The 5,066-nt window shown below is 39.8% G+C and overlaps 1 pseudogene; it reads left to right on the forward strand.

Moving 5' to 3' along the window:
* The first annotated feature begins 618 nt into the window (after positions 1 to 618).
* On the forward strand, positions 619 to 4,695 carry LOC109444044 (protein AMN1 homolog; annotated as a pseudogene).
* Positions 4,696 to 5,066: the final 371 nt, after the last annotated feature.

Raw genomic sequence — 5,066 nt, forward strand, 5'->3', positions numbered from 1 at the left:
AGGTCAACTCTCAGATTGAAGACGTGGGAGTTGGGAGGAGGAAAATGTAATCAACTCCTATAAAACCATGCTGACTCAGCACCACTTTTACAGCTGATAAATTTAATCCCAGAAGTATCATGTATTCTTCAGAACGGCTAATGCTTTTTGGGAGGCAGGCGAATCAGGACATCTAAAAGATATTTAAAATGTGATTAGTCTAGACTTGTAATTTTAAACATTATTGGTGATATGAAGAACATCAATTATTTATTAAAGGCAGCTCTTTAGAAATGCTTTTTATTTTATTTTTTAAGAAACAGGAATAAAAGTAATAGGAAATCGTATTTAATATTTCCGTATGAAATTCTTTTTGTTGTGATTAAGCACAAAGTGGCTTTGTGAACTAAAGCAACACTATATAGTATTCTAGTCCAAGCTCTAACCCTTTAGGACCTGCATATTTATCCGTTTCCTTTTCTCTGAATGTCACCCTACCTTACTGGGCCCCTGTGAGCTCATAGATTCTCTCTTTCGGAAAATTGTAATAATCCATATATATAAATCCTCAGTGTCTCCTATGTGGTGCTTTGTGCAGGGCAACACTTGCTCAGCCTTTCGCTGTGGGCCTACACTGAGATGCTTTTGCCTGGATGTTTGCGTCGCTTCCACACGTGTGAGCTGCAGACAGTCTGCTCTCCAGTGAGTACAAGGGAGTCTGCACAGGAGGAATCTCAGTCTTGCAAACAGAGGGACTTTTCTCCTTTTCCTTCTCTTTCCCTCTTTCCTCCTCTTTCTTGCTTTGATTCCTTCTCCTTTCTTCCCTCTTTTTCCCTTATTGTCAATATTTTTGCTTTTCTTTTCTAAAAGCTTATTTATTATGGGGATGTTTCTAATATACAAAAAGTTGAAAGAGTGTAATGAGGACTCATACGTCAACCAACTATCTTCAACAATTGTCAGTAGTTTGTCATATTTGCTCCATATCTATCTATTATTTCCATTAAAAATGATTTGTGGTAAATAAAACTTACCATTTTAAGCTTTTTATTTCCATCCTTAGTATTTAAATTTTTTAAAATTTTGTTAAAAAAGGAGAAAGGCGGGGCGGCCGGATGGCTCAGTTGGTTAGAGCAGGAGCTCTGAGCAGTAGGGTTGCTGGTTCGATTCCCACATGGGCCAGTGAGCTGCACCCTCCACAACCAGACTGAAGAACAACGACTTGGATCTGATGGGCCCTGGAGAAACACACTGTTCCCCAATAAAATTAAAAAAAAAGAAAAAGAAAAAAGAAAAAAAAAAAAAGAGAAAGGCTATCATATCTCCACTGCATGACTTTTACATCTTTGTTGAAAATCAGTTGTTCACGTAAGTGTGAGTCTATTTCTGGGCCCTCCCCTCTGTCTGGTGATCTATTTGTCAATGTTATGCGCGTACCACACTGTCACTGTCTTAATTAGTGTTGAAATGAGGTCACACACTGCAGTTTTTGGTGATGTTCTTTTTCAAAGTCCTTTGGCTATTTTGTGTCCTTTGCATTTCTATATGAATGTTAGAATCAGATTGTCATTTTCTACACAAAATCCTGCTAAGGTTTTCATTGGGATTACTTTAAATCCATAGGTCAATTTGGGGAGAATCAACATCTTTGGGGGTCTTTGGACCTGTGGTATATCTCTTCGTTTATTTAGGTCTTCTTGAATTTCTCTCTGTATTATTTGTGGTTATCAGTGTACAGATAAACCTTTTGTTAGATTTATCCCTAAATAGCTAATATTTTGATGCTATTGTAAATGTTACTTTCAAATTTCAATTTCCAGTTATTGGTGGTGTAAATGTAGTTGATTTTTGTAAATTGATGTTGCTTTCTGCAACCTTGGCTGGCTGGACAATGTTTTGCAGAAAAGATTAGGTGTGACTTACGGATTCAGTCAACCATCTCAGTAGAAGTCGAGAATAGAGATGAGGTTATCCAGGAAGCATCTATGGAGGACCCTCTCGTCTAACGGTGTGGTGTTCCATGACGCACATAGGAGGCTCACAAGGTTTTGAGAATATTATATCAGCAGGAACATGGCCAGCTTGAACTGAAAGTTGACAGAGGCTGGACTAAATGGACGAAGGCTGTTGGATTTCTAACATGCTGCAGGCAGGAAATTGACTCAGAGCGAGTTCACTGCAAACACGTGCTACCCTCAAGAAAAAGGAAGAAAGACTCCAATGGCAGAGCCTTGGGCTCAGAGAATGGGGCCACAGGCACAGAAGCAGAGGGCAGTGGACATAAGGCCTGCAGAGCTGCGAGACACAGGGGATTACTCCTCAGCTTAGAAACCTAGTGGAATTTACGCTGCTGGATTTCAAACTTGCTGGGGACCAATTACCCCCCTTTTGTTTCTTCTACGTTCTCCTTTTTGGAATGGGAACCTCCATAACTCTTATCCTGTGCTTGTTCCACCACTGTTTTTGGAAGCAGATAATTTGTTTATTCATTTCATAGGTGCACAGATGGAGAAGAATTTTGCCCCAGGATGGCTCATACCCAGAGTCTTAGCCATACCTGATTTAGATGATTAGGCAAATAAAACTTGGGACTTTTGAGTTGACACTTAGAAGATGTTTTGGACTTAGAGTTGAGTTTTGGGGGATGTTAAGATGGGTTGAGTGTATTTTGTATGTGGAATGGATGTGAATTTTTGGTCGTCTGAGGACAGACTACAGTGGGCTAAATGAGCTCCCATAATGATATATTCATGTCCTAATTCCTGGAATTGTTAATGTTAACTTTGTTTGCAAAAAAGGTCTTTGCATATGTGATTAAATTAGGAACTTGAAATGAGATCATCTTGGATTATCTAAGTGAGTCCCAAATCCAATGACAAGTGCCCTTATAAGCAACATACAGAGGGCAGACAGAGAAGAGGCAGTAAATTTTGAGGATGTTTTGCATGGTTCTTTTAGTGTTCCTGTATCCCACCAGGAAATGTAGAGTGCAAATACATATTCAAAAGTCACCTGATATAATTTTTTGCTTTATGTCAGTGTGGTACTCATTTGATGTAGAACTGTTTGTTTCTATTTCGTCTCAATTTTAGGATTGCTTTCCCTTTTTTGATTTAATTTAATCTATTCCTTAAACATTTAAAACATTTTTATGAGTCAAAAATCAAAAAGGTATACAGCAGTCCCCCTTATCCTTGGGGGATATTTTCCAGGACTTTCCAGTGGGTGCCTGAAACCGTGGATAGTACCGAACGCCATCTATACTATGCTTTTTTCTGTACATACATACCGATGATAAAGTTTAATTTATAAATTAGGCACAGTAAGAGTTTACCAGCAATAACTAATCATAAAATAGAACAGTTATAACAATACACTGTAATAAAAGTTATGTGAATGTGGGCTCTCTCTCAAAATATCTTACTGTGCCATATTCACCTTTTCACTTAATGGATGCACTTTACAGCTTCTCTTTGGCAGATCCGAATTGCCAGCATCACCTCTCTTATGCTTTGAGGCCATTATTAAGTAAAACAAGGGTGACTTGGACACAAGCACTGTGGTACCACAATCACTCTAATGACCAAAGTCAATCTAATAACCCAAACGGTTGCTAAATGATTAGTGGGAGGGGAGTGTCTACAGCATGGAGACCGCTGCACAAAGGGATGGTTTACGTCCCAGGTGGGATGGGGTGGGACAGCCGGAGATTTCATCAGACTACTCAGAATGGCACACAGTTTAAAACTTACGGGTTATATGAGGGGTGGGAGTTGAAGGATGGTCTCTGGCCTGGTTCTCATGAACCTGGGACCTAGGAGGAGTCTCCCGAGACCCAAGAACAGCTGTGATGTCCCCCCCAGCAGCTGGCCTATCAGCTCCTGGATCTATGCCTTTGGTGCTTCGTGAAGAATATTTCCAGATATATCACAGACATAAGCCTTTGTCTCCCAACATAAAAGAAAGACTGATTCAAATAATGAGCCAGCAGGGGCAGATAATAGATTCAAATATAAGTGAGTTCTTGGTCAAAATTGATTAACGTTACATGGTGTCAGAGAAGTGGGATCCACAGTAATTTGCCTCCACTTCCGGTGCCTCCATTGATTTGAGTCCATTGCATTCTATCCCCACTGGTCCCGGGTTATTGTAATTTTACATCCTGAAGACCAAACTGTAGATCTACAGAGCTGTGGTATTTCAGATACTGCTCTCCTGTACCTGTGTAACTGCAGAAAACTAAACAAATTAAATTTAAATTTCTCAAAAGAAAACAGAATTTCCATAACTACAAAAGGAACAAAAGCTGTGGCTTCATCTTGTTCATATCTGCATGCAGCTTCTTTGAAAAGATGCTGCAGTCTCACGAATAAACGAGTCCTTGCTCTTGCACGCAATTGCCAGCTATTAAAGGTCATAGATTTAGGTGGCTGCATAGTTAGGTATTACTGCTGTGTCCTTACATGTATTAGGAGAAAACTGCTTATTTTTGCCGTCTGTTGATTTTTCATCTACTCAGGTATCTGACAATGGTGTGGTTGCACTTGTTAGTGGACCTTGTGCCGAGAAATAGAGGAGATTCATGTGGGACATTGTATAAATCTGCCTGATGAGGCTGTAGAAACTGTCCTTACTTGCTGTCCTCAGATATGTATGTTACTGTTCCATGGATGCCCCCTGGTAACATCCTTCATGAGAAGTCTTGGAGAAAATTAAAGCAAGTGACATGGACTGTTTGTTGATGCTTGCCGAAGCTATGAGCTTCACTCTCCCAGGTCTTGGAGATTGTCTTTCCAATAAGTAATATGGTTTGTGATTTAACCAGACTCAAACGCTGTAACAGTGCTGTTATTCCATTTGTTTGATGAGTCAGTGTTTGAAATGGTAATCCTAGCATGCCCTCTGATGGATTTGGGTTGGGGGCGTGTGGAGGGTTGGTACCGTGTCTGTTTCTTAAATAACCAAGTTTTAAAATGATCTGTTTTTCCTAGAGATTTCCTTCTCCTGCCCAGCTTTTTGAGCTGTTATAAGAGAAACTTACCTATATGGCTAGACGTTAAGAGAATGCTAAGTACAAGTATTTCTGA

The sequence above is a fragment of the Rhinolophus sinicus genome, linkage group LG14, assembly GCF_036562045.2.
Source record: "Rhinolophus sinicus isolate RSC01 linkage group LG14, ASM3656204v1, whole genome shotgun sequence".
NCBI classification, from domain to species: domain Eukaryota; kingdom Metazoa; phylum Chordata; class Mammalia; order Chiroptera; family Rhinolophidae; genus Rhinolophus; species Rhinolophus sinicus.